The 13,580-nt window shown below is 42.8% G+C and overlaps 1 pseudogene across 1 annotated transcript in view; it reads right to left on the reverse strand.

Annotated features, from left to right (window-relative positions):
* The window catches only part of LOC118553777 (large ribosomal subunit protein eL29-like), a 105,527-nt pseudogene extending 95,729 nt beyond the window's left edge, over nt 1–9,798 (reverse strand). The window contains exons 1-2 of the transcript XR_013449852.1: nt 9,740–9,798; nt 9,539–9,640 (exon numbers count right to left, since the gene is read on the reverse strand). The product of XR_013449852.1 is annotated as a large ribosomal subunit protein eL29-like (transcript). The remainder of the gene's footprint in view (nt 1–9,538; nt 9,641–9,739) is intronic.
* Nucleotides 9,799–13,580: the final 3,782 nt, after the last annotated feature.

Here is a 13,580-nt window from a genome sequence, read left to right on the forward strand (position 1 = left end):
AATGTCAATTCCAAAGTCCCAGAAAAGAGAATCTTATTCCAGGGATTCACCCTGTCCCCATCAGCTATGGCCAAATATGGCTGCTATGTTAAGAAGGCAGGTCTTGGGAAAATGGAGATAAATCATGGGATGGGCAGATACACCAAAAGGTGATCATTGTCCTCCAAGAGTCAAAGGATTCTTGCACCGTGTGATAAATGAATGTAGATCAGCAATACCAAGTGCTGTGTGAGCCCAGGAGGAAACCATTATTTCCATCTTGGCTGCCATGGATGTCTTCACAGAGAAGTTGACACAGGACCTGGACCTTAAAGGATGAATAGGATTTTGGCAGGCACAGGGAAAATAAAGGATATTCTGGGTGAACAAGATCAACAAGCTTCCTGGAGAATATGTGTCCTTGTAAAAGCACATGGAAAGGATTGGAGTGGTGCCAAAATGGCGGGATCAGCAGATGGGGCTAGAAATGTGGATTTGGCCCAGACTGTGTGAGTCTTCACATGCCAGACTGAGTCTGGTCTTCATTGCTCCTGAGGTGGGCTCCTTCCAGAGGACTTTGTTCACGCAGGTAAGGAGAACGTGAAGTGAGCAGACCTAGGGAGGGCCACTGAGGGTCTATGTTAGGGCAATGGGGAGAGTCTTACCAGAATTTACAGTCCAAAGAGCACTTTGCCTGTGATACCTCATCTAACCCTCACAATATCATCACCATCTGGTCTTTTATTTTACCCATATCATGAAAGATGAAAATGTGATTCAATTCAGTTAAGTGACTTGCCCAAGATCATACAACTAACCAGCAGAAGCATGACTTGAACTTAGGTCTTCTGATTCCAAAGCCTGTTCTCAGTCTACTGCACCAAGCTCCACAACAATGCTAAGGCCAAACAAAAACTGTCTTGAATTATGAGATAGAGAAAAAGAATGAATTCTTCAGGAAAAATATCTTCATTATTGACTAATGATATAGAAAAATGCTCAGGATACCGAGTGGTAGAGAGAAGGTTGATTATAAAACCACTATGAGCATTGTGGCATTAATCTTTCTTAAAGTATATGTATGCATTGAAAAAAATGCCAAAAGGGAAAACATCAAAATGTTTTGGGTGATTCTTGTTTTCATCTGGGCAATTCTTATTTGTATCATGATATCCTTCTGTGTCTTCCTAAACTTCTACAATGAAATCGCATTACTTTTAAGTGAGAGCAATACTTTTTCATAATAATGATTATATTTTCTCTTGGTAAAATAGTCAAATGGTATTCTTGCAGAATTTTTCTACATACACAGAAGCTAATTCCATTTTTTTTAAAGATTTTATTTATTTATTTGAGAGAGAGAATGAGAGAGAGAGAGAGAGCACATGAGAGGGGGGAGGGTCAGAGGGAGAAGCAGACTCCCTGCTGAGCAGGGAGCCCGATGTGGGACTCCATCCCGGGACTCCAGGATCATGACCTGAGCTGAAGGCAGTCGCTCAACCAACTGAGTCACCCAGGCACCCTAGCTAATTCCATTTTTTAAAAACACAAATAAGAGCATACTGTACATACTGTTCTCCACCTTATTTCTTCACTTAATATGTCTTGGTCATGTTTTCATACCTGGACCTGGGGATCCACCTCATTCTTTAGCAGTTGCGTGGAATTCCATTGAATGGATGTCTTATAACTTACTTAACCAATCCATTTTTTAGACATATTTAAGATTTCCAGGGTTTTTTTATATTATAAGTACACTATGTATATATCCTTATATATTGCCCACACATTTTATTGTATATGAACACTAACTACCTCATAGTTGGAATTCCTGGATAGGGGACCATCCGTGCATTTATCTATTGCCATATTGCCTCACCTTCACTGACTGTGGGTTAAAACTTTTTCAGTCTGTGCCAGCTTGATATTTATTTGCTTGTTTATTTGTTTAAAAAAGGAATTCTTTCACAAAATACTTACAAAGAAAAAGTTTCCACCATTGACCAATACACTCTGTCCAGTCCAAATATATCAGGTAATTACACAGTTCTTTTAACCAAAATTGTGTAACTCGGGGTTGTAATATTTCCCCCAATATCCACTTACCCCCAAAACTACTGTTTATTGTTAATTGTCAGTGTATATGAAATAATGAAAGCCCAACCATGAAAGTCATCTTATGACATAAATTGCTAGTTCATAGTATAAGGCAGTAAGTAAAATTTTTGTCCCTGTGATTGAATAATGGAAAAGAATGCACCATGGTTGGGCACCTGGGTGGCTCAGTCGGTTAAGCGTCTGCCATTGGGTCATGATGTCAGGGTCCTGGGATCAAGTCCCACATTGGGCTCTCTGCTCAGTGGGGAGTCTGCTTCTCCCTCTCCCTCTTCCTCTGTGCTCTCCCTCTCCCTCCCTCTCTCTCTCTCAAATAAATAAATAAAATCTTAAAAAGAAAAAAGAAAAAAGAATGCACCATGCTTGCAAAGCTCCACTGAAAACAAGGAAGACTGTCAGAGAGGGGGCATTCTCAGGGCCTGATAGAGGCCTGATCATAATCCGCAGGACAATCAAGTACAGGAGCGTGCCGGAGGGGCCAAGAAGTGGTCTGGATGATTATCTGAGCACCTTTCAAAGGACTTCTGGTGGTGGGTCTCCTGAGAATAAATACTCCCAAATAAACCATGTTTCTGTCTAGCCTTTCTGAGCTACTGGGTTGGTTGGTTGGTTTACTGGCTTACTTCTTTACTTTTTTAACTTTGAGTTATGAGCTGAATCCAGGTATTACTGCATTGCCCACATCTCCATTCAAGGGATAGGTTTTAAAGTCATCATGCTAATAAGAGAAATTTGTAAAATGACTTCATCATCTCAGTAGATACCAAGAAATAATTCAAATCAAATCAACATTTCTTCCTTTGGGAAACTCTAAATATTTTAACGAGAAGGCTTTCTGTATTAAAGTTTCTTCCTTAAAGAAACCGAAACCACAAGCTGGTATTATACAAACTGAGAATCCCTTCAAAGCAGAAACAAAGCCAATGTGCCCTCTGCCATCATAACACTCAGCATGGTATTACAGTGCTGACAACAACGTGCTAAGAAGGACAAGACACAGGGGCGCCTGGGTGGCTCAGTCGTTAAGCATCTGCCTTTGGCTCAGGTCATGATCCCAGAGTCCTGGGATCGAGCCCCACATCAGGCTCTCTGCTCCGCGGGAAGCCTGCTTCTCCCTCTCCCACTCCCGCTGCTTGTGTTCCCTCTCTCGCTATGTGTCTCTCTCTGTCAAATAAATAAATAAAATCTTAAAAAAAAAAAAATAGAAGGGCAAGACACAGAGGCATCTGGACAAGAAAGGACTAATCAAAGTATCTTTGGGAGATGATATCATAAACTTACAAAACTCAAGAGGTAAATGGAAAGCTAGGAGTCTAAGACAAATTCACAAAATTTAGTGTTATTCTTTATACTAGTGAGTACATATAGAAAAAGAGATTCCATCCTATAAGAGTGACAAAAAAACATAAATTCTTGAGAACTGATTCAATTTGGAATAAAAAAATTTTATCTTATTGAAAGAAATGGAAAACACCACAATAGGACAAATAAAGAGAGAGAAAGCAATGGCAAAACCTACCTTGCCTCTGAATAAGAAGCAATTTAAGTTGCCCTAAAAGAATTTATGCAACTTGACGAATAATGTGAAATTAATCCAAAACAAAGAGCAGTCAAGAAAAACAAAATCTTTGTTTTTAATTTATTGGTGCATCCTGTTAGATTTTGAAACATACAACAACAAAATCTTTATGAAAATTGTATAATATTAAAAAAAAAGAAAATTGTATAATATTGACTTCAAAACAAGAAGAGGGGAAAAAGTCACTAATTGAATAAAATGGATATTTCAGAAATAGATTCAACAGCTTGAGGGACAAAATATATTAGGGGAGGGAAGAGAATACAAGCAGTATAGTAATTAAAAAAAGAAACATTATTTAAGCAAAACTATAAGAAAAATGGGAGAATAATTATATATACATATATATATATATACTCATACTTGGAGTGAATTATTGAGAAAGTATCTGGTGTCTTGCCTTTTTTGTCATTTATGGTTTTGTGGAGGCTCCCCGCACCCCCCAGCTGTAGACTCATCAGCAAAGACTGAGGGGAATTTTCCCCTTAACCCCCTCAGAAAAGGCAGCCAGCCTTCATGTTCCTGTGTTCCTGGTTCCCAAGGGACACATTTTGTGTTTTGGGTCCAAGCCTTTGGGAGCACTGGCTGCCAGGCAGGAGGAGGCTGGAGGTGGGGTGGGGGTGGGACGGGGGGCCATGAGGTGTCTGGAATTGGGAAGAGGCTTGATGCCAGGCAGAGAGTGGTGGGCTCTCGGAGGAGAGGGTCCCACACAGACCCAGGAGATGGAAGGACCTTGAATGGGGGATGGCTGCTGGGATATTGTCAAGGCCAGACATCAAGCTCCTCAGCTGGGGAGCAGCTGCAGGGCCTACTAGCCTTCGGGAGGTCCATGTGAACTTGGGCAAGGAGCATTTGCAGAGACCAAATGGGTTACCGACAGAGGCCTCTCTCCTCAACCTTCTAGACTGAGTGAGCCCGGAGGGCCTGGCACAACCCAGGGAGAGGCCAGGGAGAGTGAGGACCTCCTCCCTAAATAATCTATTACTGGGCTCAGGGAGTCAATATTGAGCTAGAAAAGTAAAGTGTTATTTCTTGTACCTCGAGCGCAGTGGAACAATTCATACCCATTACACGCATCACTCATTTTGACAAACCCAGATGGTTCAAAGAATTATTAAACAACCACAAACTATTTTGAAAACTAGAAAACAAGCTAGTATATTTATCCCAGTGGTGGAGGACAGATATTTCTGGGTACCAAAAAAATAAAAAAACAGAGAAGATTAGACAGAACGGTCACAAAAATATATATAGCCTGGCTAGTGCTTAGAGAAATACAATCACGCATTGTACCCAGATTGCCCCCAAAATCGCCTGGATTCATTCTAACTCAGGATCAGCTATAATTAATCCATAAGTGACTATTAGCAAAATGTTTTAATTACAGTGGTGTGAGCCCAGCAGCGTAATCTGCACTTTTCACCAAATGTGACCTAAAAATTCATGCAGAGCCCAAGTTCACCAAGGACTTAGCTTCTGCAGTGTCTTTCCTGAGGCTGTTTTCTGAAGCAATGCCGGGAAGGGCTCTGGCCTTGCCGACCCCAATGACCCAGCCACTTGTGCCCTCTCATAGTGCCCATGAAGTGGGGCTGAGCCTAAAAGCATGAAACCAAGCCAAGCTAGCAGGTCCATGTGGGGCCCAACCCATGATCCAGGTCTCCTTAGCAGTAGGTTATAAATCCAATAGCTGGCAAGGGGAGCAAGGCTGAATGTGACCCATCTGACCCTACAAGGCAGCCAGGGAGATTTTTGAGGTGAAAAGTTGAAGTGGGGGGCAGGGTTACATGGTTAATTAGGATTCTCCAGAGAAATAGAACCAGTAAGATAGAAATATATTTATATATTTTCCCCCCACCTCTCCCTTTCTCTCTCCCTCTTTATATATATGGCAGGGTGGGGAGGAATTGGCTCACATGAATAAGGAAAGTGAGAAATCCCACTATCTGTCATCTGCAAGCTGGAGACCCAGGAAAACCACAGTAGTTTCAGTCCAAACCCCAAGGCCCAAGAACCAGGAGAGCAGATTATGTAAGTCCAGTCCCCATGTAGCAGAAGACCACTGTCCCAGCAGACAATGTCAGGCAGAGAGCAAATGTTCCCTTCTTCCACTTCTTTTGTTCTATTCAGTTCCTCAACAGACTGGATGATGCCCACCCACATCAGGGAGGGCAGTCTGCTTTCCTCAGTCTAATTCAAATGCTAATCTCTTCCAGAAACACTCACAGACCAACCCAGAGATAATGCTTAAGTAGATCTCTAGGCATCCTGTGACCCAGTCAAGTTGACACATAAAATTAACCATCACACAGGTGTGTAGGGGTTCAGCAGGGATTACTCATCTGCCTAATACTGGTTGTAAAACCAATTGCCAACACGTGTCTCATTAGCGGGCTTCGGATTGGCTAATAATTGTAGCTGAATCAAATTGCAGTTCACGACATAATTTTTTTAGTTTCTCAGATTTCATTCCACTAAAATTTTAGAATGAAATCGGGACATCATGGGTTGCTGACAAAGGAACATTAGGTATGAATAACTCATCTGTCCTTGACTCAGGTTTGAGTCACACGGATTTTCATTCAACATTATCCCCAAAAGTAAATGAATGTAGCTAGCACTCACTTAATGGAATTTCTGATCACATGGTTCACTCTTGTGAAAACAACGATCCTCACCAATGGAGTCAACCAGGCCAAATCTAAACATGTAATAAAAATAAATCTTTATTATACTTGTTCGTGAACACATTTAACATTATGATTAGACCATTAATGACCTTAAGTGTGGTTATTGACATTTTCCAAGTTTTTATAGTTTTATTTTCTCTTTCCACAAAAGATGTTTCTTCCTGTGGCTGCCAGACCATGTCTCTTTCCTTTCCCTTTAGACACTGGCCCAAGACGGAGTTCCACATCTAGTTAATCAGAGTGTTACCATTCAGGCTAATGGCACAAGCACTGAACTGTGAGACCTGAGCTAGAGCCCTCGTGCCCCTATTTGTGAGTATGTAACCTCGCACAAGTTACTTGAAGGCGCAGAGAGCTGTCCTTCAACAAATGGAAATAATCATACCTGCTCTCCCATTCGTCCCTGAGGCGTGTGGCCAGGCTCAAATGAGATATTATTCCAAAAGTCTTTGTCAAACAGAGCCCCATAAACTGTAAGGTATTATGGGCACTCTCTAGGAATCAATGTGCTTAGACCTTCGAGTGTATTAAAATCACATGACTTGCTGGTTGCTCGTTTAAAAGGCTCATTTCTAGGCCCTACACACAGAGAGTCTAGTTTAGGAGATTCTGGGTGGAGCTCAGAGATCCGCATTTTTATCACTCACTCAACTCACTCACCACCACCCTTTCCCTGGCAATGTGATTTGCATATGAATGGTCCAGAGATGACAAGTGTTGACCTGAGGGTGAGATCAAGCATTTCAGAAGAACTTCAGAAATGGCCCTAAAGAAAATAAATTGGGTCCCAACAGTTTTGGATTAAGTACCAAATATCTAATTGCTTTAAGTGATAAGCTTAAGTAAGCCAATGCGCTAATGGCCTGTTGGAAGATAGACCCTAATGAATTTACTACAGAAAAAGATTTATGGTATGTATTTGCCATATATACAATGATACAACTGTTTTTAGAGTTGGTTGAAAATAATGGAAAAGCCCTTTTGCTTTCCACTGTGCCTAGCTCCCTCTAACCCTATTTCAGGTCAGTGTTTTGGCTTCACTCGTTCTCTGATGGGATTTCTGTACTGAATGGATGTCCTCCTTCTGGTTGTTCCTTTCCATTTTGGGGAGACTGATGGAGGCCCGTCATTGTAACAAGGCTGGGTACCAAACCATGTGGGCATGCCACAAGCCAGATGGATGGGTAAGACACAAAGCTTCAGGATTCTGGCAACCACACGTGCATCCAAGATGGGAAGTAATAGAGCTCAGTAGCCACAAAATCAAATGATAACTATTTTGTCACTCACAATAGATGGCCCGGGGCTAGCCCTCGGCTAAATTATTAAGTTGCTAAAATTGACTGATATTCCTCCACTATCTGCACTTCCTGATCATTCTTATCATCCCCACCTCCTCTCTTGGCCAGGGACTACCCCGCCCTCTCTGATTAGTCAGAACCCTGGAGCTTTTTCTTTTCTCTGACAGCACCCCAACTACCACTGGTCCAGTGTCCCTGGTGTTAGAGGAGGTGGTGAGGATTCTATTAATCTGATCAACCCATTTGTGCTGAGGTTCGATGTGTCACTCCTCCAAGGTTAATGGGGACTTTCTGAAAAGATGTTTTGATCCCAAAGAACATGGATTCTGGGAATTATGGGCATGTCTAGAGGAGAAATTCTAGGGTAGCAGCCCTCTCTGAGTCACACCACCAGCGAGGGGGCAGTACTGAGAGCGCTGCCCATTCCCAAGGGGTTTATCTGGGGACTCCATGGGTCCATTTGGACTCACCATTAAAATGACTCCCTTTAGCCCATGGAGGGAAATTTACTGATATAGGAGAGTCACATACTTCATTGAATTCTCTTAGCAAACACACAGGAAGGTGTTATGCTGCTGCTGACACGGTGAACCACTGGGGCCCTTCAAAGACAGTACAAACTGAGGTTAAATTCATCGATGCCAAGAATGGATTGTAGTGACCCTAAATTATTGTGTTATCGAAAAGAAAAAGATACCCCACCTCCAGCAGTGGACAATTAGTGTAAGCCCAACTCCCTTGCCACGGGGATTGGTTCTGGCAGAAACTAAGCTAATCAGTTCATGACCTTTCCCTGGCTGCATTTGACCTTATTCAGGTCAATGGAAAGCAAGATGTCAGAGGCTTTCTGGGAAAGGAACTTCATTGTTTTGACGAGAGAGCTTCTGGGTGTCATTCTCTTCCCCACCCCGCCCCCGCCGAAAATTGATAAGCATATATTCATCTTTTTGTTAGCAGTCATCTTGCCCCATGAAAGAGAACCAGCCTTAGGGTGAAACTGACACTAAAGACAAAACAAAGATCTGGAACAAAACTGATTCCTTAATACTATCATTGAGCCGCTAAATCAAACTAAGACTGAAGCCCGCCCTATCTCCAGACTTCCAGCTATGTAAATATATGAGTGAGGATTATGTTCAGTTGCAAGTAACTGAAACCTCCAAATAACAGCGGCTTAAGCAAGTTAAAGGTTTATTTCTTTCTCAGGTTAAAAAAAAAAAAATCCAGGCAGATAGTTCAGGTATAGACTTATGTGTGGTAACTCTGCCATCTTAACACATAATGTATTCCCCTGTGGCCCAAGATGGCTGTACCAGCCACTCCCATCACCCCTGAATCCAGACAGCAAGGAGAAAAGGGAAGGCCATTTCTCAAAAAGGACACATAGCACTTCCATTTACATGCAATAACTTAATTATATGGCCACACCTAGCTTCAACTGTTGTCATTTTTTTTTTTTAAGATTGATTTATTTATTTTAGAGAGCACGCACGCAGGGGGAAGGGGCAGAGGGAGAGGGAGAGAATCTCAAGCAGACTCCCTGCTGAGCAAGGAGCCCAAGGCCGGGCTCCATCCCAGGATCCTGAGATCATGACCTGAGCTGAAACCAAGAGTTGGATGCTTAATCGACTGAGCCAACCAGGCACCCTGAGAAATGTTGTCTTTATACTATGGGGCCATATGCCTGGCTAAAAATTGGAGTTTTTACCAGTACAGCTCCTGGTAGAAGAGGAAATGGATGTTAGGGGATAACTAGCATTCTCAGCCACAGTGTGGCCTCCTTATTGTTGAAGGCAGTTTGAGTTGGGTTTCCTGTTACTTACAACCAAACAGAAATACGTCCTAACTGATGCCGCCTCCTAAACTCCCCCATTTACCTGCCGTCTCCGCTCACATGCTGAAGGATAAAAATAAGAAGTCCTTCACTGGGAGCATCTCAAGGTCTTTCCTTGTTTTTCTCCTCAGGCTTGGGACAGCACCTGGCACAGAGAAGCACTTGATAAATATTTGCTGAATTGAACAAAATTAACTAAGAAGATTCAAACAGAGAGAATTCAATAGAATCTTGGCATTGCAACCTGTCAGCTCTGGCCTTGGGCAAGTCATAAAACCTTCTGAGACTCAGCTTCCTTTCTTGTAAATGTGAGAAGTAATACCTAACTCTAAACATTGTTATAAATAGTAGTGACAATGTGCATAAAGTGCCTCCCACAGTTCCTGGCACATACCACATGGTTCACACGCACACACACACACACACACACACAGAGACACCACATCTATGTTTTTTTTTTCAGAATTATGATTATATTACAAGTTTTGAAGGAATGCTGAAGTTGAGGGCAAAAAGGGATTTGGGCAATGTTTCAAATATCTTTAAACTCTGCTGGCCATTATTCGCTCTTATTCTTAGGAAAATATGAGTTTTGGGTTCAAAGGAAAGAATACTTTGAAGAGATTTTTGGTAAAAACTCTGAAGCTTACTTAGATATCAAATAGTTATTTAGTGAGTAAAGTGTGAATGAATCAGAACATATGTATTGAGTTTATTTTGGAACGCTGTGTGTGTAAACCAAACTACAAAATGTGCTTTGCATTCTCTTGCTGTTCAAGGGCTGGAAAAACAGCATGACATTCTGTTGATCCCGAAATGACCTTGAACTCAGCAAACAGACCAAACTGATGAAGAACCGGTCACTTTTCAGGGTCTGAACCACAGTAGGGGATACACGACCCACTATGACTTGGGATCCTTTGTGTGTGTTTGTTTTCTTTGGTTTGACTCAGAAATCTGAGGGAGAAAACAGCATTATCCTCTTTGTCCCGCTGTCAGGGTCTGAAAACAAACAGACAAATACCACTCCTACGAAGATGTCCTCTTATAAGAAATGCACGGATTCATAAAGAATTCAGAGTTAGCTTTTAAGACAAAGCATAGATAAAGCTTAGCAAGAGGAACTGAAAGACAGGAGTGAAGGGGATTAAGGACCCACTTGTCCGCCTTCCGTCTTGGAGATGAGAAAGCCACAGAACGGGAATAAATGGCTGTTCTAAGCAGGGGCTAGCAGTGAGCTAACTTACCCCTTTTTTTAATCTCTCAACCTATTCAGAATCCAGCAGGGAAGAGGGTATTCATTTTAGGGCCTCTCTAACCCATCAACAGGCAAGGGTGGGATGGCTTAGAACTCAGAGTCCCAAAAGCATTGCTAAGCAATGTCTATGTTTGCAGTAAGAGGCTGTCCACACTTGCCCACAGTATCTTTGATGTTCAAGTGTAGAAGTTTGGCATCTCAACGGAGCCCTGGCTCATGTTGGCCTAGCTCCAAAACCAGTTCCTTAAGAAAATCCTGGCTGTTCCTCAGACACATGCCCCACTCCCAGAGCAGCTCCCGGCAGAACTGGGGGGCCTTTGATCTAGACAGGGATTCTGGCCAGGCTCTTTTAAGTTTCACAACTGAGTGTTAAACCTCCCACCTGCCCACCTGGCTTTCAAAGCAAAAGCGCTGCCCATCAGGACAATAAAGGATCACTGAGTTCCCCACCGCACTAGAGAAGATAACATTGAATTGTTTACTCTCCCACTTTCCCAAAAAACCCAGTAAGTACATCTTGTTTAGGAGAGATACCTTAATATTTGCAATATGAATGTTTACAAAAGATTGTCAGGAAGAAATAGACTAGTGACTTCCTGCTGTGTTTGCCATGAAACTCTTTGAAGATACCATTCAGAGCATCCTCCAAAAATCTCCCTTCTAATGCCAGGGTGAGGAATATCTCAGATCTTTGTGCTAGGGAAACTTCATCTCCCCTGAGACAAATGAAATGCTTTTGCTCTCAGAGAGTAATTGAAATACCACTTTTCCCTCTTTGCCTTGGCTGTAAGGATGCGGCGGCCAAGCCTCAGCCTTCAAGTTCAATCACAGATGCTCTATTGACCCTTATGGTTGGGATATCTGCCTTGCTTCTCTTAATCTTGCTTGTTCCTCTTTATTCCCCCTCTCTTATTGATTTTGATGTATTTATTCCCTTTTAAGGCCATTTTAAAATTCTTTTGCAAAGAAGTGAGCTATAACTAAGTAAAATTAAAAGAGTCAGTGATTGCTTGAGGCCGGGGGTGGGGGTGGGGGGGGGGAAGTGGTGCGTGGGAGGAGAGACAGTTGCAAAAGGACATGAGGAAACTTTTTTTTTTTTTTTTTAAGATTTATTTATTTATTTATTTATTTGAGAGAGAGAGAGAGAGAACGAGCAGGGAGAGGGACAGAAGCAGAGGGAGAAGCAGACTCCCCGCTGAGGAGGGAGCCCGATGCGGGGCTCGATCTCAGGACCCTGGGATCATGACCTGAGCCAAAGACAGATGCTTAACCGACTGAGCCACCCAGGCAGCCAACATGAGGAAACTTCTTGGAGTAATGGAATTTCTATATCTCAGTTGTGGTAGTGGTTACGTGGGTACATGCCTTTGTCAAAATTCATCTAACCAAACACTTGAAATGGTGCATTTTTTTTAAGTAAGTTAAAACTCAATAAAGCCTATTTATTCATCCAATCAATATTATGTTTCTCTTATCTGCAGGCTCTTTGCACGGTGCTGGGCAGAGATAGTGCACAGTTGTATAGGTTGTTCACTGAACGAGGGTACCTAGCCAAGGAGCCAGGAGGAGCGGAAATACAGCCCATGCCTGCCTGGCTCCCTAAGCCGGGTGTCCAGCAAGGGGCTGGGTCTTCTCAGAGGAAGAGGCAGCTTTTTTTCTACTTTGGAAAAGGCATTACATGTATATGGATTCCTGGAAGCTCTGAAGACAAAGTGAGAGAGAATATAGACAATTCCCTGCTCTTGTAGTTTAGGGAGAGAAGGTTATGATAAGCTGGTAAACATGTATATTATGATAAGCACTGCATAGAAACAAGCAGGGTGAGGTAATGGAGAGTGTCAGGTTGGGGGAGATGCTTACTCTAGATAAGGCATCAGGAAAGACTTCTTAAGAGATGGTATTTCAGCTGAGACCCAAGCAGTGAGAAGCACCCAGCCTTGCAGAGTGCGGGAGCAAAGCACCCCAGACAGAGGGAACTGCAAGAGCGATTGCTCAGGGGCAGGAGAACGAGACCTGTTCAAGGATCAGAGAGGGCCAGTGTGGCATGCAGTAAGCATACTGGGGAGCGGCACACGGGACAATAGTGCGAAGAATGCTCAAAAGTGAAGCATAGGGCTCCTGGGTGGCTCATTCGGTTAAGCCTCTGCCTTCGGCTCAGATCATGATCTCGGGCTCCTGGGATCAAGTCCTGCATTGGGCTCTCTGCTCAGTAGGGAGTCTGCTTCTCCTTCTGCCTCTGTGCTCTCCCTCTCCTCCCTGCCTCAAATAAATAAAATGAAATCTGTAAACTGATGGCACAAATCAGCTCAGAATTCAGGCTCAGCTTCAGTCCAATTCAGGTCGCATGTGCTGATTGCCCACCACGTGTCAGGTGCTGCTTCCCACCTGAGTCCAGAGCCTTCCAGGCTTGGAAGGGTCCAGCAGCAAGGAGGACTGAACTGGTGAAACTCTGCTGCTGGAGACATTTAACATCAGAAATCGTTTCCTTTAGTTAGCTGTAGGGGGTTAATCAGATAAATATTTCACAAGACTTGACTTTGCCTTGTTTTAAAAAGTGTTTCCATTCCTGAAATTGAGAGACATTTTTGGGAATAATTCATGTTTTAAAGCCACCAATTCTGAAGCTAATTCAATGTCGAGAGCCATAAGTATGCGAGGACTCTGTTAAGGGAGTGACTGGTAGGGAAGTGACAAGAGTACAATCATGGGTGAAAAGTGCTGGGGATCAATCATGGGAATCCCAGCATCAACTCTGAAATCCAAGAAAAGCAAGATTGGGCTGGAAGGAGAATTTCAGATCTCACACCCAAGCATGCCACAGAACACT

The sequence above is a fragment of the Halichoerus grypus genome, chromosome 7 (genome assembly GCF_964656455.1).
Source record: "Halichoerus grypus chromosome 7, mHalGry1.hap1.1, whole genome shotgun sequence".
NCBI classification, from domain to species: Eukaryota; Metazoa; Chordata; class Mammalia; order Carnivora; family Phocidae; genus Halichoerus; species Halichoerus grypus.